The sequence below is a fragment of the Nilaparvata lugens genome, chromosome 5 (genome assembly GCF_014356525.2).
Source record: "Nilaparvata lugens isolate BPH chromosome 5, ASM1435652v1, whole genome shotgun sequence".
NCBI lineage: Eukaryota > Metazoa > Arthropoda > Insecta > Hemiptera > Delphacidae > Nilaparvata > Nilaparvata lugens.
In genome coordinates this window covers 21,260,729-21,288,647 of record NC_052508.1, presented here as the reverse complement: position 1 = coordinate 21,288,647, position 27,919 = coordinate 21,260,729, and the positions used below count along the sequence as shown (strand labels likewise).

The 27,919-nt window shown below is 34.4% G+C and overlaps 1 protein-coding gene across 2 annotated transcripts in view; it reads right to left on the bottom strand.

The window, feature by feature from the left end:
• Positions 1 to 5,643: 5,643 nt before the first annotated feature.
• The window catches only part of LOC111046050, a 53,231-nt gene continuing 30,955 nt past the window's right edge, over positions 5,644 to 27,919 (bottom strand). Inside the window, exon 6 of one of the 2 annotated variants that reach the window (XR_005571274.1) lies at positions 5,644 to 6,313. The gene's annotated coding sequence lies outside the window, so the exon portion shown is untranslated. Of the gene's footprint in view, positions 6,314 to 6,929; positions 11,823 to 27,919 lie in introns of those variants that run through there. The other variant, XR_005571276.1, reaches the window with a different exon arrangement.

Below are 27,919 nucleotides of genomic sequence, written 5' to 3'. Positions count from 1 at the left end.
ATTCATTGCATGTACTTGTTTCTGTAGAGATATCACTTGTTTCTTTTCTATTCAATACAGTCCACTTTACATCAAAATTATTGATTACCAATTTAAAATCAATCTAAATTTCGTAAAGTTGAACCTTAGAGTTTACACCAGCTTTGGGGCAGCTTTTCTCCAGTACTCTCACTTTCCCACTACTTTAAAACATATAAATTTATGATTTAACAATTAAAAAAAAACAAGATTACTAGTGTAAAGAATAATAATTAATGAAATTGATATTAATTTATTATTAACAAACAAGATTTTTGATTTAAAAATATTAATGAGATTGGAATAAGCAATAATTAGGGCTACTTGCTTGGCTAATCTGATCGGTTCCAAGAACTAAACCTAGCTCCTCAGTGCAGGCTGGTTGCTTGGCTGAATCGGACTAGGCGCTGAGACAGCAAATAATAGCAGCGTTGGTGGGAATACGAGCGGCCGCAGTAACACCTTCCACCCAGCAATGGTCGGCGTAGTTCCGCCTAGCGGACAGACGAAAGATCAAACCAGTCGGTTATTTGGTCCCTCCAGCCAGGCTCAGCCAAGCAGTCGAGACAATAGAACAATGGAGTGGCGGTCTTATTTGCGTTCATCAGCAGTTTTCTTTCTCACGATTATTTTGATTTTTGTGTGTCAATAATAACTCCAGTCACCAGTAAACAGTCACCCAGAAACGTGGTGTACTACCATATTAATGACTTTTCATGATGATTTTTAATTATTAAAAAACATTGTTGACATTCTGAGCCTTTAGGCTAAACTTGGGGTCGCTGAGAACGAATCTGCAATCAGAATTTCTCTATCACGAAAAATAACGAAAAAAATCCAGCTGTTGATCTTCCGGCAACCATTAACAGTCATCCTGCAATGCGGCCGAAACACTTCCAAGCCAGACACCCATCTCGAATGACAACAACGCCAAGCTGTGAGAAACCATCCTGTACTGCGGCACTAGGTTTAGAGACACAATTCCTCTGGATAAATTGAGAACTGTGTACTTAGCTCTTTTTCAGTGTCACATAGAATATTGTCTTAAACTATGGGGTTAAGCTCGCTCTCTCTCTCTCTGTAAAAGAAATACTACAGTGGCTACTGTGACAAAAGCAGGCTGTAAGAGCTATGTTATGAAAAGGTCGCAGAGAGTATTGTCGACCTCTTTTTATTAAACTGAAATTATTGACTGTTCACAGCCAATACATATTAACAGCTTTAAAACATGCTAGGAACCATTACAAACTATGACGATTCACATCAATGTGTCAGTATTATTTGAATGGGGAGCATTGATGCTATTAATAAGAAATATGTATAAACTTTCTACAAGTTATAGAATGGGGTTGAAATAGGTGGTTGGGGAAGTAGCTGAATCATCAGCTGCTTGGCAGTTGTTGTAACTTGACAGTGGTGCAAGGTTTCAGCTGCATATGCTAAATTTAAAACAATAAAATACTTTTCAATGCCGAAATGGGATTGTACACCAGCCAAGCAGGTTATAGTACACCATACAGTACACAATCATCATATCAGTCAAGTTCAGTTTATCAACAACCCCCATCTTGTTTGCAGCAAGGAGATGATGACATGCACAGTAATGAAAGTATGACAAAGAATGATGCACCAGAAAATGATTCAAGCATATTTCTCATAACATTGACTTAGGATAAAAGTTGTTTTAAAAAATAATTATTAACTGAAGCAGTTCTTGAATATATTTTTATCATTAATCCTAAAAGTTTTTTTCTGTAAATTGTCGAATTTTATAAAAACACATGGCTTTACTAGTCCTTTTTCATCTCCACACACTGTTACTGAACATGTAATTGAGGAACAATTTCAAAAATGCATAAAAATAATTTTTGCCAATCCCGGGATCCCGGGACTGATATTGATATTGGATAATCCCGAAATACTGGGATTGGAAATCAGTCCCGGGATTGACATCCCTATATATGATGCAGGGGCTTTACATTGGACACAAAAACATTAGACATCATGCGTCAAAACTGGAACTTCTGGCATTTTGTATGATTGATCTCCAAAAGAAGACGTAGTTGGTCAAGCATGACCAGAAGATCAAATCGAAATGTACTTAACATCAATTTACTTCAAACTTGACCCTTTTTCTACTAACTTTTAACGGCATGATTCTGAATTAAAATAAATAGCATCAATGTAGGAACATAAGCCTATTAAACTATTAATCAAAATTTAATATTGAGAGCTTATTGAGCATTTTTGAGATTAGCAAAAGTTCTCTCTCTTCCAATCAAGTACAACACAAATACAAGACTTATGTATTTATAATTATATAAATGAATCAAGTATATAATATTTTGTGTGATGAATTTTTCAAATAAATCTCATGAGAAGAGAGAAAAATTGTAATTACCCTTCTTAAAAGGAAAGAATTTGCTAAAGGAATAGTTAGTGACCGAGCGATAAAGCTTCCTTATCAGTAACTGTATATTAGATAAGAGTACCGTTCTGTACTGCATATTTTCTAAAGAATTATTTAATAAAATTATAATTATTCTGCAAATAAAGCACGAACCATTTATGAATTGCTCATTGAATTTTGAGGTTACACTTTGTTTACTAGTGATCAGATGTTTTGAAGCAGCTCAAACACAGCTGACTGATTCAACACAATGTCATGCTAGATTCATGCAAGCTATAATATTATTTCTAAAAAGTAAAAAACTATCAATAAAGGACCAAGAATTTCGGATAAAAAATAAAATGTGTGTATTATTGTTGAAATTATTTATTATTTAAGAAATTATATTATAATGTCAAGTATTATTGTAACTAACTAGGTCATAGCATGAACATTATATTATTGATAAAAACGGCAGAAATTAATTATAACAGTCTCAAACATAATAAGAATTGTATAAGAATATTCATTTATTAATTATTATTTCAACTGAACCACATGGTGATTGAATCTCTTTGGCAAGTCTAAGCCAATCATAGTGCATAGAAATAGCACCAAAAAGGTGATCGTTTGAAAACAACATATGTTAATCTGCTATCAGACAACAAACCTGCCTTATCATATGCGCTAGCACATGTACATTGTATAAGAGGAACTATGTCTAGGAGATTAAGCAGTTTTAAGAATTATACAAATTGAATTATTATCGTAATTAAAGGAATTATATTCTATTGCTTGCCACTGACGTCACGTCTACGTCATGATCGTTCTACCAATGGCAAAATTTCATGCAAATTTATTACACCGAGATTCTCAGAAAAAAGATTCTAGCCAAGAAGCTGAGAAAAAGACTTCACTTCCCTTTTGAAATCCTCACCGTTCAGACCTCGTTAAAGTTACCAAGACCTATTCGTAAAAATTTTCGTTCGATTTTATATGTTTTATTTGTGAGCCAATATTTTAGGCTATTCTAATTGTTATTCGTAAATCTATGTTCATCAATCGATAAATCAAAAGTTTAAAGTTAAATTATCCCTTAATTAATTTGGTGAAGGAGATATTAAATCAAAATTCCACACGTGCTGAGACCAAAGCCTGGACCCGCTGCTGATCAAACGAATTTGATCTAAAGAAGAAAACCACGACCGCCAAGGAGTTTCACGTGAGTTATAAGTTAAAGGGGCCCCAATCTACGCTTCGAAAAATATTACAGTGCAGAAAGATATAAAATTTTCTTCGTTAAATTATTGGCCACGCCGACAAGCGCTTATTAACTATTAAGAGCCTAGAATTATTCATATAGAATTTATAAAAACTTGTAGTTGATTAACTATCCTCCGCTGCCAGAACCACGACCCCGAGCAAATCTTTTAAAATATTTTATAATTTATTTTCACCATTTTTTCACAAACTGTTAAATTTTATCAATTGTAAAATTCTGTCGAATCATGCATGGTGTCATGCAAGTACAAGAATATTTTTAACTCTTTTGTTAATGCTAAATTATTATCAATCTGTAAATCAAATTCTGAATCTGCACTGTGAAATCATATATTTTATTATAATATATTTCAATTTTGTTAATTCGTCTTTTGAGTTCGATTATTTCTTAAGCCTGTCAATTATTGTGTCTGATACGTTCTATACTATCAAGAATCGATCGAATACGATCATTGAAATAATTGAATTAAGCTGGATATTGGAACAGGTCTAAGTGGATGTATTGTGTGGGGTCAGATCGAGGTACTTATTCTCTGTCCTTACCTGCTCATATATCAGCTTTTATCTGTTACCAACCTCGACTTAGGAGCGAATACATCAACTGTATAACAGATGCAGCCAGAGATCATATAATTTCCTACAATAGAGCTTAAAACCCGACAAGACTCTGTTCTCGAAGTATATTCCGAACGATATCTGGTCCTTGTACCCTATCTTAATCTTCGGAATTTGTTAGAGACGCAGTCCTGTAAATTATCTACATCGGGATTTTTGCTCGACCTGTATGATTTTGTATGCTCTTTCATCACAGGTAATAATTTTAAAGTATCCGTATTCAGTGTTTAGCGATCGCTACACTACTTATAAAAATTTCATCACCATACAATCTGTCATAAGAAGAATCAAGGGTGAGCGAGCGTTTAGGCCTCCTGCGATTCCGACAATTGTATTGAATCTGGTAGTGAACCAATCAGTCTGGTGTATACTTAGCGTCCACGCACGCAGTTACAAAATTTATAACCTCAACACCGTTGATTCAGTGCAAGATTCACTCTACGAACGTGAGGCATTTAAATACCGCTTTACATGATTTGCCGGCCCAACGTGAAGCATTTAGATACAGCACTACATGATTTGGCCAGTAACGTGGGACTATTTACATTCCACATCTGATTCTTTATATGTGTATCGACTTATCCTTGGAGGTGAGAGTGACTCCCCCAGGGAAAGCTTTACAATACATATACAATTGTTTTGTCTTTAAATATTTTATATATCTGTAGCCACTGCATGAAATTGCTTTTGAAAGTTCGATTAAATTAATTATAAATAATACACTTATTAGTTATTTGAGAAGATTTTCTCTTGATTTTCTTGATTCTCTTTCCCTTGATTCATTTTCATTCGATGATTATTATTATAATCGATGTGAGAATTTGAAAACTACAGAATAGTAAGAAGTAATACTACTTATTATTAATCTTAATCACTAAAATCTTTTAGACTGTTATATTATATTGTTTCTCACTATTATCTTATTGATTTGTTATTCTTCAAACTTGCTTTAGTGGGTGATGCCATTGCATGTGTAGCCCAATTGCACGCTTGGTTATACATGATCAAGCGTGCAGATGAGAAACTAAATCTGGAAAGAGCAATAATTGAAACACTCACACAGAGTGTAATATTCAAATTCTAAATCCATGATTATTATTTTTTTTCTTTCTTTTTCAGAACAGCATAAGTCTGGATACCGACAAGAAATGAATCCATCAAGAAATGAGAGGATAGACTTACCTTAGTTTTAAATTTGTTTTCTACCGATTTAATGTACTACATAATATATGACTACATTTATAGATTTTTGATTCGATCTTATGTCAAGATTTCATAAGTATTTTCCTATTAATTAAAAAAATATATAGAATACATAAATAAAAATACATGTATAAAAATATGTTTATGACTGAATTTTTTATTTGATTTCAAATTAACTAGTACAACTTCTTTTTTCACTCACAAGAAGAGGTGAATGCAGAGTTTTGTAATAGAGACACAGTTATATCTATTTCAAAGTTATTACAATCAAATGCAAACTCACTGTCTTGAATTTGATAATATTTTTAATACTAATAATTATGGTGAACTTGTAAAACTCTGTCTATAAGCTGGGTACATTGAAATTGGTTGTGCCTTTGAGAATCTGTTCCGAATCGAATCTCATGTTCGAGGAAAATAATTTCAATCAACTAAGTCATCATAATAATTATTTGTGAAGAACCTAGAACTTCGTTCGTTTTATGGAATGTTAATCTGAAAAAAAATGTTTTCTCTTCTATTCCCAGAATGAAAAAGATGTTATCGACGTGAGCACCAATTCATACCTCGATGATGCTTTCAATTCATCTGACGAAGAAGAAGATAAGTCCAAAGACAACGACTATCTTCCATCCAGCTCTGATTACTCGGAAGACGAAGGAGCCTACAACGCAGTTGCATCAGATGGTCGAACTACTTCAATTCCCTCCAGTGAAATTTCTCAAGAAATAGAAGTGAATGTGGAAGAAAGTGAATGTGAAACTAGTCGAACTGTCTCCGAATTCTCTGATTCAACCCCAAAACTCACTAGAAAACGGAAAAGAGATGAGTCAACATGGAAAGCAGTTATAAAGAGAAATAAAGTGAACAGCGGCCAGTCTTATAAGACAAAATCTAATAGAACTGTACCAGCTAAGGTTGTCAAAGGAACCTGTGGTGTGAAATGTCATATTAAATGTCCCAGCAAGATTTCTGTGGATAAACAGAGTGAAATCAATAGGGGCTACTGGGAACTTCATGATCGTGAACGCCAGCACAACTTCATTATGATGTACACGGAGAAACTTCAACAGAAATCGAAGCTTGTTGTAGCTAGGAAAAATAGATCAAACAATATTGCCTACTTCCTGACTTGTGACAAAATAAGGGTTTGTAAAGATTTTTTTTTTGAAAACAATCAGTATTTCTGAAAAAGTTATAAGAAATTGCTACAAACGAGTGGACCTTACCGGGGCCCTCCTCAAATCGAAACAAGGAATGCACACTAAACATTGCATTGAGGAAGCTGAGAAGGAATTTGTGAGAAATCACATAAGAAGTTTTCCAAAAATAGAATCTCACTATATTTGAGGAATGGAACACAGAAGGAGTTACTGGATGGTAGCCTGAGTATTAGTGAGATGTACAGACTGTTCATTGAAACACACAAAGAAACAAAAATCTCCGAGTCAATGTATAGTCAGATTTTCAACACCGAATTTAATCTCTCATTTTTCGTTCCAAAGAAGGACTTGTGTTCGTTATGTGAGAGATTGAAAAATGCTGATGAGAGAGAAAAGGACAATTTATTGGAGAAATTTGAAACTCATGAGAAAAATAAAACCTTGAGTAGAAAGGAGAAAGAGTTAGACATCAAATCTACAAATGCAGATACCATTGTATCTTGTTTATGATCTGCAGGCAGTACCTCCTGTTCCTTGTGGGGAGGTGTCGGTTTTTTATTACAAAAGGAAACTGAATTGCTACAATTTTACAATCTTTGATATAAAAGAGAAACAAGGACACTGCTATTTCTGGGTCAATGAAATAGTCTCTTTTGTGTTATCTTATCTAACAAATTTCTGCCAGAAAAATAATATAATATTCTACTCTGATAACTGTGCAGGGCAGAATAAAAATAAAGCAATGGTGGCTCTGTATTGTCATGCAGTGGCTCATCTAGATATAGATGAGATCACACATAAGTTTTTGGTTGTGGGTCATACGCAGAACGAGGGTGATTGCATGCACTCAGTTAATGAGAAGGAGAAAAAGAGATTGCTGAAATCTGGGCCTATCTATGTACCAGCTCAGTGGACTGGCATCATAAAAGGGGCGAAAAAACGGGCAAACCTTTTATTGTGAATGAACCCAACACTGAGGATATCAAAGACTTCAAAGATCTTGCAAAACAAGCAGGAAGCAATTGGGGGATAAATGATGATAATGAGAAAGTGAGATGGAATGACATCAAGGTAATTCATGTCAAAAAAGACAAACCGAATAGATTTTTTTACAAAACCGATTATGATCAACAACATTTCAAGGAGGTGAATCTGAGAAGACGACAGAGAGGACGTCAAGCAACCACTTCTCTAAAAAATGCCTACTATGAAGCACCGAGAATTTCAAGAAAAAAGTACAGGGACCTACTTGAACTTTGTGAAAGCTTGGCAATTCCAATAGTGCATCACAATTATTTTAAGTCATGTGCACCAGCTAATGATCAAGCTGATTATCAACAACTACTGGTTGAGGAAACTGATGACATTTTCATTGATGAAAGTGATTTGTAAAAGAAATATTTTTAATAAATTTCCAATTATTTATCTTTTAAAACACTGCTTTTATCATTTTTTATCCTAGTAGAGTTGACTTCATAATTAAAACTTACTATACTTAATTAAAACAGTACTGTTATTATTAACATGCATTAGTGCAGAAGTAACTTCTATGATTGAAAAACAATCACCAATTTTAGTTACTTTTGAAAGTATCTCAAGTATTTGAGAGTATCAACATCTATAATAATAATAAGAATAATAATAATAAGAATGTAAATTGTTGAAGAATAATCCCACAGTATGTAATTGAATGTCTCATTTATTTATTTATTTATACGTGGATACAATAACAAATCATATAAATATGATTGGAAAGGAACAACAGGCTTGGCCCAAAACTATTCCATTCCCAAATTTTGATTACATGTCCAAAAATAGGTTATGTTTGTTCTGTAAGAAGTTCAAGGTCAACTTTTATTTAGTGTTACTATTATTATTATTATTATTATTATTATTATTATTATTATTATTATTATTATTATAGATATTGATACTCTCAAATATTTGAGATACTCTCAAAAGTAATTCGTCTTATAATTCGTCTGGTTTATAATATTTGAAATGTTCTACTGAAAGGGAATCTTCTTATCTTTTGTCATTCTTGCTTTTTTTATTATTCTTCATTTGTTTTGTTTGTAAGATTTCTTTTTATAAGTAGTGTATTTTTCATTTTTGTTTGTTATATTTTCTATAATAAACTCCCTTCTTCTGGGGGTACCAGGACGAAGGAAAAAGGAAAGGAAGGAAGGATTATTATTATTATTAATAATAATAATAATAATAATATAACCATCATCATCAACTATACTCATAATATTATTCACTTTCAAGATTTATCTAACTTACGTAATGTAAGTTAGTTAAAACATTCAATTGCTTGAATTCCATTCACCAATAACACTGATTGCCATGGTGCGTTGGTGCAGGAGATTACTTCTATGATGAAGAAACAATCAAATCTGTTATAAATTTAGATTTCAAAGAGACTAAAAGCTCGCTGTAAAATTATATTTGAATTATGAAATGTCATAATTTATTGTTCTAAGATGATTATGGATATTTTATTTTAAAATGATCGAACAAACTTTAAAAACGCTCTCCTGAAAAATCAGGTGTTTGGAGATGTGGCAGTATTACTCTAGAGGTACGAAGGTTGGTTAAAAAACTGACATAATCCTCTGGATCTTGTCACTTTTGAGACTGACTGTTTTCATCCAATCAGGTGCTCTGTTTGAACCAGCTTTTGAGGTTATGTTTGTTTTGTTTCACTTCAGCTACAAGATAGACAAGTAGTGTTTAGCGTATGAAGCTTTTTGTTCTGTTGTTTTATCGAATTTAAAGTTTAATTGAAGTATTATTGTGACAACAAAATGGAGTTGAATGTAACACCAACTGAAGATGGACAGCGAAGTCGAAAAAGAAGTCGTAATCCTTCCAACTGGAAGAAAAATAAGGAAAAGACTGCAAGGTAAACCTAGCCTAAGTTTTAGGTTCAGTTCTTAGTATGAGTGTGTGAATGTGATTTTAAAAACTTCTATGATGAATTTTGGAGGTGTAACTTAATACTAACTTGTAAAAAGGTTTCAGTGTTTGTAAATGTAAGCCTTGATTAGGATAGGATAGGTATAATGTGCCTGGTTTTTCTGATTCTCTTTGGCTACACCTGTCACTGTTAGTCTAAAACAGAGGAAAATTCTATTGATTTACATAACAGTGAATCTCATTAGAATCTTTTCTCTGTTTTAGGTACTCTGCAAAACACCCACCTAAATACCCCACTTGCAACCACATAGAAGGAGTTTACAGATGCAAACAACTGAAAATGCGAGATGTCATGAGTTTCCACAAGCTATACAACAAGAAATCGGAAAAACGATATCAAGACCACTCCATACTGAAACACGTAAAAATTTTCAACTGTAAACGTAGAAGGCCTGGACAATCTAAAAATTTAGACAACTCCAAGTGCTACGGCTCAAAACTCCGAACAACAAAATAATTTGTTGGTAATGTTGATAAGGAAGAGATTCCAGTGTGCTTAGAAACATTCAAAAATATTCTTCAAGTTTCTCGACCCAGAATTAATAATGTTACTGCTCAGTTTCATGAAAAAGGTTTTATTGAAGATAGGAGAGGTGGATTCAAGAAGCATGCCATTTACCAGCCAAAAAATGAGTGAGTTATGAAATTCATAAATAGCTTGAAATGCATAGAGTCACACTACTGTAGAGGGGGTAATCAAAGAAAGTACTCAAGTTCCAGTCTGAACATAAAACGATTGTGGAAAATATACTCCTCCGAACCGACCAACCTGCCTGTAAAACTCTCTTATTTCAGAAGCATTTTTAATAATAAATACAATTTAGGATTTGGTACACCTCGAACTGACGTTTGTTCACTTTGTATTGAACTTTCAGAGAAACTAAAAAGAGATGATCCTGCAAAAAGAACGTTTTAATAACATAGAAGAGAGTTCATAAGTTGAAGTATAAGGCCTTTTATGACAAACTGAAAGATCCCAATCCCAATACTTTAATACTATCGTTTGACTGTCAAAAAAATCTGCCCCACCAAAAGTACCTGACTAATCTACTTACTACAGCCGTCAAGTATACGTTCATAACTTTACTGTTGTCAAGGGTAATAGCAAATCAGAGCTTGGCCAGGACAATGTAACGACGTACTGCTGGACAGAAAATGAATATTGTAAAGACTCAAATTTGATTGCCTCCTGCCTTTTGGATACACTTGAAACAACTGATATGACCGGATACAGTACACTACGTCTAGTATCAGATGGCTGCTCGGGCCAAAACAAAAACTCAACTTTAATGACAATGGTAAGCACTTGGCTTGTGTCTCAGAACGCGAATCAATCAATAAAAGAAGTAGAGATTGTGTTCCCAGTAACTGGCCACAGTTTCCTACCTGCGGATCGAGTATTTGGGAATATTGAAAAAGAACTCAAGAGAAAGGAAGTCCTAGTAAATCCTAAAGAGGTGTATGATATCATTGAAAAATATGAAAAGATTAAGTTGGTAGGAACAGATGTGAAAGTGTATGATTTCAAAAAAGCAAAAGAAACTATCATAAAAGAGGTTCAGAAATGGCACTTTCAGATTTCAAAAATAAAAAGAGTGTATATAAATAGAATTGGAAATAACTGCACAGTAAGAGGAGAAATTGCTTATAAAAGTGATATTGGATCCTACAAAAATTACAAGATTGGGAAAGACAATGAAGCACTTTGTGCCAGAAGAGGTGCTAAAGAAAAATGAGCTGAATGCAAACAAAAAGAAGGATGTTGATAAACTGCTAAAGAAACATTATGGTGACCTATGGCGAGACATGCCCGAATTAGAATTCTACAAATTTGTTGTAGATCATTCAAATTGTCAAGGAGATCTCCAAGATGACTTGTGCGAACAACAAGAGAGAGATTTAACTTTTATTCTTTAATATGTCACATCAATGTTGTTCACAAAAGTCATCTTCAAAATCTTCTTGTCAATTAAAATGATCTACAATAAATTTAATTCGTACAAAACAGTACAAAATTATGTACATTGTTCAAAATAATTTGAAATGTAGAATTAAATTTAGATTTATTGATTTATGATTTGAAAATAAAATAATATTATTTGCAATAATTATATTCCTCTTCAATGGTTGCCTTATCACGTTCCCTGCTATTATAGACTGCAGTGACATGCCTGTAACTCATTATGAAACCAGAGTCAAAAATGACATAATCCACTTTGATCAGGATCAAAATAGACTAAATCCTAGTGTTGGAGTCAAAAGTGACATAATCCAAGCTTCAAGTCTACATAATTATTATGTGAGTGAATAAAATTGTATTTGTATTGTCTACAGATAGTTTAAAAGATAATAACTGAAATTTAAACATATTTCCATGGTTGCTTGGTAACAGTATTGTGATGAAATAGTTTTTTGCTTATTCCCAAAAATTAGCTTTTTGGATTATGTAACTTTTGATTCTAGCCCCCTCAAGTCTGGATACCGACAAGAAATGAGTCCATCAAGAAATGAGATGATAGACTTACCTTAGTTTTAAATTTGTTTCCTACCGATTTAATGTACTACATAATATATGACTACATTTATACATTTTTGATTTGATCTTATGTCAAGATTTCATAAGTATTTTCCTATTAAAAAAATATATGGAATACATAAATAAAAATACATGTATAAAAATATGTTTATGACTGAATTTTTGATTTGATTTTATGTCAATATTTCATAAATCTTTTCCCATTAATTAAAAGAATGATGAAATACATTAATAAAAATACATTTATGACTGAATTTTTATTTGATTTTATGTCAATATTACATAAATCTTTTCTAATTAAATAAAAAAATATTGATTTATATAATGCGTGTGTTAAATTTTGGATAAATTTTCAGTATTGTGTTTTTCACAATAGAAGGAGCATTGTTGTCAGGTTTACATGGAAATCTATATGAGATAGAGCGCTCTACCTGATCTCAGATTGTAGAGCACAAAATTACGCCCAGAGGGATTTCGAATTATACATCTAAATGGTAAAAATCGGAAGATATTGTTGATCAAAATCTAAAATTCATCAAAAATTGATTTTCTCTTCAAATTTCACTCATTTTTGAAAATCATAACTCAGTACTCATTGGAGATAGAGAGTTTCGAATGATCTCATTTTATTCAGAATTTTATATTATAGAAAAAAGACGAGAACAAATTTTTCTGTCCGATTACGAGATTTGTCAGAAATAGCTGAAAACTCGAAAATGAGCCGAAAATACGAGGTTTTTGGGCCACCCTGTATCTAGCACAAGGAAATTTTGCATGAAGAAATTGGTTCTGGACTGCTCTTATGTACCCAAATAATATATTAAAAAATCAGAACTACAATATAAATTGCATGCACCAATGTATTTAGTGACTGAACGAACTAACTACTATGTCTGGGAAACATAGTAATATCGCTGGCCCAGTTCAACAGTGCCACAACTCAAAAATCCAAGTTTTGAGAAAAAGGCAATTTAATGTTTCAAATTATTACATTTTGCTTGTAAGTTTAAAGCATCGCGTGATACGCTACTATAAACTCTTTAAACAGTACTAAACCAATTACTCTCAACACAATGTCATACTGTGTTGTGCTTTTACGAACTTAATACGATGTAAAACTGAGTAAGTTTAGCCAAAGAGATGAGTGTTGAAGCATGAGGGTAAGGGGAGTCATAGATAGTTATAAGAATTTGGAACTGTGCTGCGACGCGAACCACTGTTATTGTTATTGTCTACTTGTTATTGTTATTGTCTAGAAGGCGTAGAGGGCGACGACCCGGTAAGTCAAACAACCCACCCCTCCCCGCACACTCATGCCAAAAATTGCGCCACTGCTCCTGCACTCACTCTAGCAGTGTGTCCAGCCGTAGTACATTTTGCGAGGGATATTTTGATAATTAGTACTTAATTTTTCCCGGGCTGGACACACTGCATTCTAGTCTGTCTTGTGTTGTGTAGTTGTGATAGTTGGCTAGTTGCTTCTTGCTTGTCAAGTGAGTTATGACACGGTCGCGTTCGCGTATAACCTAATTTCATGTGTTGACGTGTTGTTAGGGCTGCAATTGTTAGAATTGTGCACAGTATGTAGTGTTTTTAGAGTAAGTGTTTATTTTGTCGGCTTCTGCATTAGTGATTTTTTTTGTAGCCTATAATGGATAAATTCATCACTAAGAAGCCTCGCATTGACACTGCAACCCCGGCAAATGTCGAAACAACTGCTTCAACATCAGGCGTGAGCTTTTCACAGCAAAATACAAAACCTAATGACAAGCCTATTGGAGGAAGATCGTTCCAGAAGTCTTGGGTGACTAAATATAAATGGTTACAATATGACGCAACAATGGATAAAGTTTTTTGTCAGACCTGCAAAGAGGCAGAGGCCAAGGGCCTTCTCCAATTGACTACCAAGAAAGAAGATGCGTTTACTACTGTTGGTTTTTCTAACTGGAAAAAGGGATTGGACAAATTTCGTACTCATGAAAATACGTCTGTGCATAAGGAAGGAGTTTTAAAACTTTCATCTTTAGCAAAACCAAGTGTAGCCGCTCAATTAAATGATCAATTGAACAGTGACATGAAGAAAGCCCGTTTGGCTCTTGAAATTATTTTTACAACAGTTAAGTACCTTTGCCGGCAAGGTTTGGCCATAAGAGGACATGAAGATATTAACTCAAATTTTTTGCAATTGCTAGAACTTAGGAAAAAAGACGTTCCTGAGTTAAAAGACTGGTTGGGGCGTTCTGGGTATAAATGGATCTCACATGACGTTCAAAATGAGATAATTGATATATTGGGCAAATCTGTTGTGCGCTCAGTGCTAGATAAAATCAAGAATAGTGAACACTTTTCAATTATTGTGGACGAAACAAGTGATATATCGATTCATGAGCAAGTGTCATTTTGTGTTCGAACTGTAAGTGACGATTTAATAATCAATGAAGACTTTATTGGTTTATATGAGACTCCTAATACCGAAGCACAAACTCTTTTCAAAATTGTTAAGGACATTTTTGCGCGGCTTAATTTACCTATTGAAAAATTGAGAGGACAGTGCTATGATGGAGCGGCAAACATGAGAGGAAGATTTAAAGGCCTGCAAAAGTTACTTTTGGATATTCAGCCCCAGGCACACTACGTGCACTGTACAGCCCATAGTTTGAACTTAGCAGTGCAGGACAGCCTTTCTTGCCTCCCATGCATGAGGGATGTTATGGCCTTAGCCAAAGATCTAATAAATACAGTTAAGGAATCTAACAAAAGAATCAATTTATTTAGAAACATACGCCTCGAAAGTGAAAATGATCAAGCCAATCTTCGACCACTTTGCCCGACCCGATGGACAATGCGAGCTTCAAGTATACAGAGGATTTTGAAAAACTATGAAGATCTCCTACAGTTTTTTGAGATATTTTCCTCAACAGACAAAACTGAAGCAGGTTATAAATGTGCGGGTTTTCTTGAATCTATGATACTGTTCAGGACTTATTTATTTTTGAATTTATATTGCCATGTAATGAACGTAGTAGAAGAAGTTAACGAAAACATTCAGAGCCCTCATCTAAGTGTAACTGAAGTGGAAGGCATGTTTAAAGGATTGATTAGCATTTTAGATGATAAGCGAGATGGCTTTGAGGAGTTTTGGAAGTCGTGCTTAAAAAACAAATTTTCACAAGTAGAAGAGCCTGTGATTCCAAGGAAACGGCGCGTTCCAAATAGATATGAAAACGACGGAGCCAGCTCACCACATAACTTCAACACCCCAAAGGACTACTTCAAAGCTCTCTACATCGAGGTGTGTGAAACGGTGCGATCTTGCATCAAAGAACGCTTTGAGTCCACGGGCTTGTCGCGGCTCGTTGCGGTCGAAAAAGAGTTTTTGAGTGTGTTAGTGGCGAACGAAGAAGGTTCAAGTTTCGAACAGTCGAAAGATTTTTTTAAAAATGACCTGGATGTTGAAAGGTTGCAAATACATCTAAACATGTTAGCCGATATTAATAGGCAAAATAATTTAAAAATGAAATCAATGCGTGATGTAAGGAAATATCTTTCACAAGAGCCAGCCATTAAAAAAATGCTGTCAGAAGTGGTTAAAGTGATCAAGCTTCTTCAAGTAGTGCCAATTTCGTCGGCAACGGCAGAACGCTCTTTTAGTGCACTCCGTCGACTGAAGACGTATCTGAGATCAACAATGGGACAGAAACGGCTGAACAATTTAGCAGTCCTTCACGCCCACCGTGATGTCCTGGACGAAGTTCACTTGAGCACGGTGATGAACGAGTTTATAAGCAGCAATGAACTCAGAAGGCATACTTTTTCAATGGTATAAGGAGAAGGACATTGGCCAATCAATGGATATGTATGTAAGTTAAACTGAATTAAATACAGTAATTATTTTATTCTTCATACTCTCTGTATTTTAAGTAAGTAGACCTAGGCTTTTTATCTTCTGAAAATTTGGCTTTTCGAGTAATATTAGATATTCTTTATGCTATTTTTAGTTCATTAATTTTGCTCATTTTTATTTTATTTTAGTGTGAAAGAGTAAAATGTGATTTGTTTCTGCCTATATTCTTTATACTGCATAATTAAATACAGCGTTTTAGGTCTTATAAATTCAAAATTGGTCCATGATTTAGGGACATTGGCCAACCAATCAATATGTATATATACATATTGGGTTAAATACAGTAATTTATTCTTCATACTCTCTGTATTTTTAATAAATAGAAAGAAGTAAGCTTTTTTCTTCCATAAATTTGACTTTTTGAAAAATATTTTATACCAGTAGTTAAATAAAGCATTTCTAGGCCTTATAAATTTAAAAAAAAATTTGTTGGGGGGGGGGGTTGGCGGACCACCCCGGTTAGGGCCCCCCCAATAATTTTGACAAGTCGGCGCCTATGAATCTTACATTCCATCGGCCACATAGTGACACTTGTAATGATTGCGATAAATTCAAATCAGCTATTGAGCATGGAGATCAGGAAGCCAAACATGCTGTAACAATTGCTAAAGAACTTCACCTGCGTAAGGCTGAAAATGTCAAAAACGAAATGAGTAGGGCAAAGGAAGATGTAGGAAAGGATCCTACACATAGAGCAGTTGGTTTTGACCTCCAAAAAATGTTACCCACACCGGTCTTGACGTGTACAAAAGTCTATTATGCAAGGCAGTTATGGACATACAATTTCAATGTCCATGACATTGGAACAGATGATGCATTCATGTATCTTTGGCACGAAGGACAAGCATCAAGAGGATGTGAAGAAATGATTTCATGTTTGATGCAGTACAATTAATCTTTGCCCTCAACAGTCACCCACCTTACTGCTTTTTGTGATAATTGTGGGGGACAAAACAAGAGCCAACTTACAGTTAAGTTTTGGTTGTATGTTGTTGACACAACACACATTGAGACGGTTGACATTACATTTTAGCTCTCTGGTCATTCTTACAATCATTGTGACCGGGATTTTGGTAAGGTTGAAACTACAAAGAGAAACATGAAGAGAGGTATTTTTTGTCCCCGACGACTGGGTGGATATTATAACTGCCACCAGCAAGAAGTTTGTAGTGAAGAAGATATTGGATGAAGGCATTCTTACACTGGATCCAATTAATGATTACTTTGTAAAAGGGGTGAAAGGAATTAGGAATATGCAGTGGCTCCAGTTCAGGAAAGAAGAACCATGGAGTTTATTCCATAAGTCCAATTTCAATGAAGACTTGCTTTTTTGTGAGTACAAAATGAGAGCAAAAACTATTGGCATAATTCCAACAGTAATGCCCCCACTGACTCCAAAATTGATCAAGAAGGAAATAAAGGCATCTAAGTATAAGTATATATCAACGATATCACCAAATGTAACATTACAGGAAATATGCTCCTATTCGCTGATGATACAGCTGTATATTTTGAAGCTGACAGCTGGGAAGACGTTTACCGGGCGGCCTCCCATGACATCATTAAACTTAAAAAATGGTTCGATACTAATATTTTGAGCATGAACACAAATAAAACAAAAATTCTTCCAATTTTTCTCCACAAAACCAGAGCCCCTCCGGCAAATCTCTGTCTAAAATTACATACGTGCGGCGAAGCGTGGAATGTGAATTGTAATTGTCAAATCATTGAGTCAGTAAACGAATTTAAATACCTTGGTATAATAATAGATAATAGTCTGTAATGGTCTCCTCATATATTCTACCTCAAGAAAAAACTCCGTAAACTTATGTATGTATTCTCAAAACTACAGGGAATTCTCAATATTAATGTAATGAGAACAGTTTATCACGCGTATGTGCAATCAATTTTGTCTTACGGAATTATTGCCTGGAGAGGTGCATTTGATACTTTGATTAAAGAACTTTCAATAAGTCAAAAAGCCATAATTGAGGCCGGGTTGAGCCTGGCTAGAACATACTCTTCTAATCGTCTTTTTCTCCTTTTCAATGTTCTCACTATAAAAAAAAACTTTTTTATTAAATCCGCACTTTCCTTTGCTTTCAAAAAAAAATTCATTTCAATAATTCCACTTCTCATCCTTACCCTACAAGAGGCTCTCTACTACATCAGTCAAGGCTTGAACGTAATTCTCGGGTTGCATGTGACAGGAATGTAACATATTTAATACATTTATTAATTCGTAATGCGCCTCCTAGCATCAGTCGACCTGGGAACTGCTCCATTCAAGTTTATAAGAGAGCAATCCAATCGTGGTTAGCCACTTTAAACGATGACGATTGCTCCAGTCTCCTCAGATCGTTGTACTTATGATAGTGCTCATCCTTGCATTCATAGTACTGTACTATGTGCTTTGTGCGTGTTGGTGTGTGTGTTGTGTGAGTGTGCTGTGTTTGTGTGTGTATGTGTGAGTGCTTGTGCCCCTCCTGTGTGTATGTGATGGTATGAGTGCCCTGTTTATTATTTCATTTTTTTCTCTATAAACAATCACATAATTTCAATATGTCTTTTAAACTGTAATTCTTCTTTTAATAATTACTTTCTATTATAAGATGTTTTATTTTGTTTATAGTCGGCTAAAAATTCAGAACTCCTTTCTTTCATTTCAATATTTAATTTATAATTCAACTCACGACTCACGAACAAACCTTCTAGGTTCATGTGAGCGTTTTTTAAGTTTGTTATTTTAAGTTTGTGTACATGTATTTTTTACATTTGTATGCTACATTGTATTTTTTTCGAAAACAATGAAATTCAATTCAATTCAGGAGGGGTAGTTGCAATATTACAAATATATACCAGCTACACTGGATTTCACAAAGATGAAACTCTATTATCGATATTATTCATGATACTACTAGCAGGGTACCCGTCCTTCGGTACGGAAATTGAAAGATCAGATTATTTTTGTAAAATATTTAGGTATAACCTAAATTCTACCAAAGTCGTTATAATTGTTTTTGAGATCCATCATACCACCAAAAATTGCTTGCTGAATGTAAATTAAATAATAAATTAATATAGTCTCGTCACTGTCATAGGATTTTGTATCTGAAAAGATGCTCTCCCAAGATGAAAATGTTATTATATAATAGGACCGTTTCAAGTTTCATTCAAATACATTTCTATAATACTTAGTTACTAAAAAATCGTTGTCAGTAAGTTTGATGTTGCTATCAACTCGCTTTGAAAAACACATTCAACACTGTTGAAATTCACATTCAACTGCGTATTTTAAAAAACAATCAAGTTAGTGATGCCTTATGGTGTCACCCAGTTGCTCTTATGCACTCATCTTGACATCAGGTAATATTTTTATTGAATCATGCAATGTTTTCAAATTATATTGCTGAAAATGTTATCACAGTTGTTAATTTTCTCTCTTCCTGAGCAAATTGAGAATGGGCTTGAGGAAGGTGTCGTCACAGGCATGGTTGGCCTACCTTTAATAGACCTAACAGCAGCATACGCCACGGTCAACCATAATCTCTTGCTCTCCAGGGTTTACAAGATGACTGGAGACATGCATCTCACAGTACCATCCGTACCCTACTTCAGAACCGAAGATTCTATGTCTCCTTGAATGGAAAAAAGAGCCGATGGAGAATTGAAAAGAATGGCCTCCCCCAAGGGAGCGTTCTGGCACCGCTGCTATTCAATGTGTACACTAATGACCAGCCCATCACGCCCAATGCTTACCACTTCCTGTATGCCGATGATCTGGCTAGCAAACCCCAGCGTGCTTCTGACATCAGGATGTCCAGACATCGGATTTCCGCCGATAATTTAATCTGACTACCAAGTTTCTCATTCAAATCATACATAATCATCGCCCTCAGGAAGCTATGCAGCAGCCAATGGGGAGCAAACCCCAGCGTGCTCCTGACATCAGGAAAGGCTCTCTACTTCTCTGTTGGGGAATACGCCTGTCCTGTCTGGTGTCGATCAGGCCACACAAAGAAGGTTGATACTTCCCTTAATGAGACATTTTGCATTGCAACTGGTTGCATGAAACCAACTCCCATCGACAAACTCTACAGGGCTGCAGGAATGAACACTCCCAAGATCAGACTCGCCAACCACGAATACTTGGAGAGGTTCAAACAGACTTTTGATTAGAGACACGTGATGTACGTTCAGCTGGAGCCATCGCGCAGCCGACTCAAGTACAGAAGTTTCATGAGGTTCATATAGCCAGAACCTCCAGACTGGTACCCACTCCGGGAACCTGAGACCACTGGAACCAGTCTGCCATGGAGATCCTGGAGGGTGCTGAATAGGATCCGAACTGGAGTGGCCCCTGTAAATACCAACCTAGTCAGGTGAGGCTACATAGCAGAGGATGACATCTACTGTGACTGTGGAGAGGCACGGGACATTGGCCACCTCACACAGTGCCCACTGTGCCCTGTTCACTGCACAGCTGACGACCTCTGGAGGGGGAATGTACCTGCAGAAGACCTAGCCCACTTCTGGGCTGGAAAACTTTGAGAATGTCCGGACACGAGAAAGTAAGTTAAGTAAGTCTCTCTTCAAAAAAAAAAACAAACTATGGGAATTTCTGTTTCAATCAGCTGCCACTTGGATGATCAATTTTTCCTCTCACGTTATCTCAGAGATGAGACTCAGTTCAAATTTTTGTATCACAGAGCTACTATTTGCTAGGTGCATCTTATGATCTGCCCTCTATCAGCAATAAATAAATTAGGCCACAGCTTGGCATGAAAATTATTGCGTCTAATCATTTGAATAATTAATTGATGTGTTGGAAGTGCTCTGTGGAATAGTGGACTAATTGCAGTGAATCGACCTCGACTTTATCTATTGGCAATTAATATTTCCCATTGACAGTTATCAAATTAGCAGTGATCATGTTATTTTTGCTTTTGCTTGATGCAACTGAAAATTAAATTCCAAATCAAGTTTATTTAGAATTTGTTGACTCTGGTATAATTTTTTAATTTCAATCAATTTTATTGGAAAATAATTTTTACAATGTTGGGTCCTGCTAAACCCATGGGTTTTTCAGCAGGTGCCATATCAAAACAAAATTTTCACAACTTTAAATTAAAATAAAGTACAAATAAAATAAAATTAGGCTATTTGTCATGAATACAAGAAATGAAAAAAAAGGAATTACAATAATAATGAGAAAATAAAAAAGAACATAATAATCAGAAGTAAGAGTAATAGAGTTAATAAATAACATTATTATAAGCATGATAAATAAGGAGTTAATTAAGAACTAAAAGGAATAAAAGAAGGAATAAAGTAGGAAGTATTTTATACAATATTAATATTACTAAATTATTAGTAGTTCAGGCTGGCGGCAGTGACTTTACAACATATATATAATAATTTAAAACCAGCGGAATAGGCTATTTGAAAGATGAAAAAGAAAATTCATCGTACGCAGGCATATTAGAAATTATTATTCAAATAATGATAATAAATATTTATTGTTTATTTCAGAATTTAGAGTACTATTATCACTGTGTTTTATTCTCATTTCGATTTCACTGGGTTGAAATCAAGTTGGGATTGTTTATTACATAGATCATTACATCCGTTTTTGAGTAGTCTCTTATGTTTGCAGGTAGTTTGTTGAAAAGGAAAGGTATTATGTAGAGCAGAGATCTTTTTCCATAAATATTATTGAACCGGGGAATTTGGTATATTATTGGTGACCTGAAATTGTAATGGGCAGGAGGAGCTAGAAGTCTACAGTGGAAATTATCTTTGAAAAATACTATTATTTTGAAGGTGTAAAAATTTCTTGGTGTCAGAGTTTGATAAAAAATTTGTAGGGTTTGAAGGTTGTTCAAATTTAAGTTTAGATGGGGTATTCTAGACGAAATAACTTTTAGGATCCTCAACTGTATTTTCTCTACTCTCAATAATAAGTAATTTGCAGCACAGCCCCATGATTGAACTCCATATCGTATAATGGATTCTACTAACGACTTATAAATTAAATACAGGCAATCAACAGTGATGTTTTTATGTAAATAAAATATTTTAGCGCTTAATGCCTGGAGTTTCTTGGATATATTGTCAATTTGAGAATGCCATCTCATGCTACAATCTATCATTATTCCAAGGTAACGTGTATCACTGACCAAAGACAGAGATGGACAACTACAGTTTTCAAAAGAGTTAGTGAAGAGGCACTTACAGTTGTGAACAAAGATTTTTGGAGTTCCTTCACATCTAATATGGGGTGATTTGAAATGCATTAACATTGTTTTTTTCTTGTTAATTACCAAGTTTCTATCATGAGACCATCTGAGAATTCGATTGAAATCTGATTGGAGTAATTGCTCCGCCGCCCTTGGATCTCTATGCGCGACTAGTAGAGCCGTGTCATCAGCATACATAAAAATTTCTCCATGTCTTATTACACTTGATATGGAATTAACATAGATATTCTAGATAACTACATCTCAAACCTTCACCCTACAACGTATACTTGTGCTACAAATCAACCGCATCTATCTGACCACTTAGGGATAGTGTTGACGATTTCTAGCCTGACTCCCTTCAGCACTGGAGAAGTAGATGATGGAAGTGCGAAAACTAGCTATAAGTATAGAGTGTTGAATGATACCAGTATATACAAGTTAAAACGTTGTTTGAATGAAGTTTATTGGTTTGCAACAATCTGTACAGATAATGTAAATTTAGCATTCAATAATTTTATGCAGGTTCTGTCTAATAATTTCAAAAGATGTTGTCCTCTTAAAACTAGAAAAATCAGCCTCAATAAAAATGGTCAAAAAAATAGCAGTGCAAGGAACTGGTACACTCCTCAGTTGAATAATATTAGAACTCTATTAGATTTTAGCCATATGAAATGCAAGACCAATCCTGAACTATTAGAAAATCATAGAAGATTGAAACAGTTCTATAGAGATCAAATAGATTTGGCTAAGAGAAAGGCAAATGATGATTTTATATTGAAATCTAATAATATGTGCAAAGCATCCTGGAGGGTTATAAATGATGAAACAGGGCGACTGCCAAAGAATAAGTCACAATCTGAACCACTTTTATCTGCTACAGAGTTTAATGATTTTTTCGCAGGAATTTCTAATACGATTTCGGTAAAGAGTGATAGTTGCAACAATATTGGTTCTATTGATATTCTATCTGCATCTGGGTTGAAGCCTCAGACAAATCAACAGCCGTTTGTGTGGTGTGTGGTTGAACCAGACGTTATTTGTACGATTGTTTCAAGACTTAATAATTCCAGGGCAGAGGATGTTTTTGGATTATCCAATTTTGTTTTGAGGAAAATTATAGATGCCATCATAGAACCTTTAACATTCCTTATAAATTGGGCTCTTGGAGTAGGGGTGTATCCGGACTGCTTGAAAGTCACTGTGACAGTACCAGTATATAAAAAAGGAGATAAGAACAACATTAATAATTATAGGCCAATTTCTCTGGTACCTGTCATATCCAAGATAATGGAAAGCGCAATAAAAATTCAAATTGAGAAATATTTTGAGCAGAATAGATTGTTTCAGTCGGCGCAGTTTGCTTTCAGACGTAATTTGAACACTACTAAAGCAGTTGAAAGCGTTGTGTCTTTTATTATTGATGGCTTTGAAAATGGTGAAGAGGTTAGTGCTCTGCTTTTGGACCTTAGCAAAGCCTTTGATATTGTCCCACACAAGCAACTTATAGAAAAACTGCACTACTATGGATTGAATGGTAATGAGTTGTCACTTTTCAAGTCATATCTCTCTGATAGATTCCAGTATGTGAAAATGGGTGAGCAGAAATCTGATTGTAAGAAGGTCTCAGGAGGAGTCCCTCAGGGCTCTGTACTGGGTCCTTTCCTGTTTATAGTATATATGAATGATCTACCCTCATACATCCCTTATAAAACTGTTCTCTATGCAGACGACACGACGCTTCTGTGTTCAAATAAGTCTTCTGAAATAAATAAAATTATCACAACATTTATGACCAACAGAGCCAATATTTGGTTCTCTGCAAATAAGCTTATGGTGAACGAGAGCAAAACAGAATCTATATTGTTTGGTTTGAGTAGAAATTGTGAAAAAAGATCAGTAAAACTACTAGGGATTAACCTTGATTCCAAACTCACTTGGAGTACCCACACTGAAGCTCTTTGCAGTCGCCTATCCAGAGTAATATTTTTATTGAAGAGGTTGAAATTGTATACTAGTGCTGGTTTAACGTTGATGGCATATTTTGCTCTTTTCCACTCTCATTTACAGTATGGCACCCTCGGATGGTGCGGAAACTTTGGCAGAAATCAAAATTTGAACTTAACCTAATTGTTTGGACTATTTTTAATATGTGAAAATCCAGGAACTGAAGAAGTTTTGGGCAATTGCCTGTTTTTTCTTTCCTAATTATAGTATGTGTATCACCTTGAATAAATAAATAAAAATAAAAAAAAATAAATAATTTTTTGTGTCAGAAAAGAGCTCTGCGAACCATTTTTAATCTTGGTAGAATGGATTCCTGCAGGCCATTCTTTAAAAGAAACGGCATATTGACTCTGCCCTGTATATTTATGCTGCAAGCTCTGACATTTGTCAAAGATAATCTGAGGCAATTCGATCTAAGATGCGATGTACATCAGCACTTTACAAGAGAGCGTAAACAAATAAATACCGGACGGGTACGACTTTCCAAAACACAAAATATGTATGTATATATCGGTATAAAATTATTTAATAAACTGCCTGAAAGTATCCGTGATAAAAACTCTAGATCGTTCAGGTACGCAATTTCCAAACTATTCAAAAATAGGGCTTTTTATTTGATTGAGGAGATGTTGGCAGCTGATATTTCATGTTAATATTTGACCTCTATTATAATATTGTTATTGCCAAATAAACATTTTATTAGCAATTAGAAATATGACTGTATATAACTGTGAAGATACTAAGTACGCGGGACTGTTGGCTGTGATAGTATTTCTCTGTTTTGAGTACCTACGTGAAATGTATGTATAATGTATATGTTTACCTGATGACTTTTTAATACATCTATTTGTTCACGGCAATAAAAACATTTTGAATTTGAATTTGGTCTGTAATTATCTAGATTGTCTCTTTTCCCGGATTTAAAAATTGGATTGATAATTGAGATTTTCAAGGAGTCAGGAAATATACCCTTAGAAATAGACAAATTGATCATACGACACAGTGGAGCACACAAATGATCTTTCAAGAGTTGTAGCTCCAGTACTCCAATACCATCAATACCTGGCGATTTATTTTTGTCCATATTGTCAACTATTTTTGCTATATCATGAACCCGGGCCTTCCTTAAATAGAAGCTGGAGTTAGGTGGAATGTGGACAGTGTCGTTAAGAATGAGTGGACAAAGGTGTGACGTGTTTCTAATATTATTAATGAAAGATTTCGCAAACGCTGAGCAGAGTTCAGATGCACAGTTGAATTTATTGGATAAATCTCTTAGAATTCGGCTACCAGAATCGTCTGAAGCCCTACCCAAAATTCCATTAATACATTTCCATTTCGATTTTGTCATTTTTTGAGTTGGCAAATTTTTTTATTATGTGTTCACGTTTTGTTAAAGAGATTTCTTTATTAAGTTTGTTACGATAACTTTGATATTCGTTTCTATACTGGATGTTGGACGGATTACTCTTACTGCGCCTAAACAGTCTGTCTCTAATTTTGAGTTTATTATGAAGCGATTCAGTCATCCAATTATTTTTGAAATTGAGTTTTATGTTTTTAACGTGAATTATTTTCTTACATTGTTTACTTGCTATGTCAAAGTTCAGCTTAATCTTATCATAAATTAAATTAGGTGGAAGGAGTGAAAAGCAGCTATTCCACTCACTTTGTTTCAACATATCAATAAGTTTATTTTTATCTATGATTTCTTTATAAGTATCTGACTTTTGATTTTCTTTTGATAAATAATTGTGAAGGATTTTACAACTGATGATATAGTGATCCGATATTTTCAAGTTGATCACACCTGTATGACAAGTAAGGCTATTATCAGTAAGTCGAATAAATAAGTGATCAATACAGGACTGGGTAAGCAGATCCTGTCTGAATTCTTCCCTAGTAACAATAGAGACACCCTTCTTACAACCGTAAGATAAGAGCATAGATTCATATAATTGAACAAATTGATCGTCCCGTTTCAGAAGATCAATGTTTGTATCTCCTACAATGATTAGATTAGATTTATTTTCTAGTTTAGAGATTACGTTTTCAAGATCATTGATGAAATCTGACTTTAGAGTACTGTGAGGTCTGTACAAACTGATTACATAGATACGAATATTTTGAAACTTAAGTTCCAGAAAAATGAATTCAATATTAACAATATTGAAATCGAAATCTATTTGAACAAAGGAAATATTGTCTTTCACATAAGCAGCAAGTCCGTGTTGAAACCTATTAGAAGCGTATTTGAAAACAGATCTATAGCCGGCCATCTCAAAGATACCACTCAAATTATTATCAATATTGATTTCAGACAAGAATATAATATCAATATTTGAATGACGGATAGCTAGTGTGAGTTCATTGAAATGTTTTCTTAATGATCTTATATTGAGATAGATTATTTTTATTTGAAACGGCGAAAGAGTTGAATGAAAATTACTATAATAATCAGTATCAAGAAGTCAGTTATCAATAGTTGGATAAGGCCTGCAAGGCAGAATCATATCGTCAAATTGAAAATCCTCTTCGATCATAACAGAGATTAGATAGTGCTAGTTTCTGTTATTATTAAAGTTATTATATTGGTACTATGAGAAATGTTACTGAGAATACTGTACTAGATCTTAACAATCGGGTAGATCACTAAATAATTTTATCAAGATCCACGAAAGACTTGATTCTAATAATCTGTGCGTGATCCTCCCTCCTAACGAGGATTCTGCCCTGCGAAGTCCATACATATTTATATTTAAGAGGCATAGCTCTGAGCTTGGCTTGCATAAACAGTTTTTTGTTGAAGGCTGTTAGATTTTCGTTGAAATAAATCCTTTTTTCAGTTGTATTCCCCACCAATTTGTTTGTTAATTTTGCAGCACGACCTTTGGTAAGCCAATCAGAGCGAACTAGTTTCGAAACGAATTGAACAATTAAAACTGGAGATTTTTCGCCGTGAGTATCAGCAGGTTTGCGCACTGGTAGCCTGTGGACTCCACTAACATCACTTATGTGGAAATTAACATCAATCTTTTCAGCAATTACTTGCAAATCTTCGATTGGAGACCTGCTAGACGTTTCAAGGCAATGAATTTCCAAATTATTTCTCCTACCATACTATTCAAGTTCATTTATTTGCATATTGAGAATGTCAATGACGCTATCTTTGGAGGCAAGCTGTTTATTTAAATAGTTGTTTATTTCCATATCCATGGAACTCTTGCTTATTCTGGAATTCCTGGCATAGCCTATCGCTTAAGCTGGTTTACTCCAAAGTTATTAAAAAAATGTTAATAATTTAATCCTTATAGCTTCTATTAGATTGAACGGAGCTTGACAAACACATATATGTTCATCAAATGTTTACATTTTGTTAATAACTTTGGTGTAAATGCAGCTTTACTCTTCGTTTCACTTATTCAAAAGTGTAAAAGCAGCCAATCCACTGTTTCTTTCTTCCATGGAAGTCCATTTATATATGAGGGTCCATTCATAATGGTTAGTTCAACATTTAATGTGGCTGATTTCTCATGTCCTAAACTTTACTATCATAAATATTAAAGTGGGAATTTTTAAATG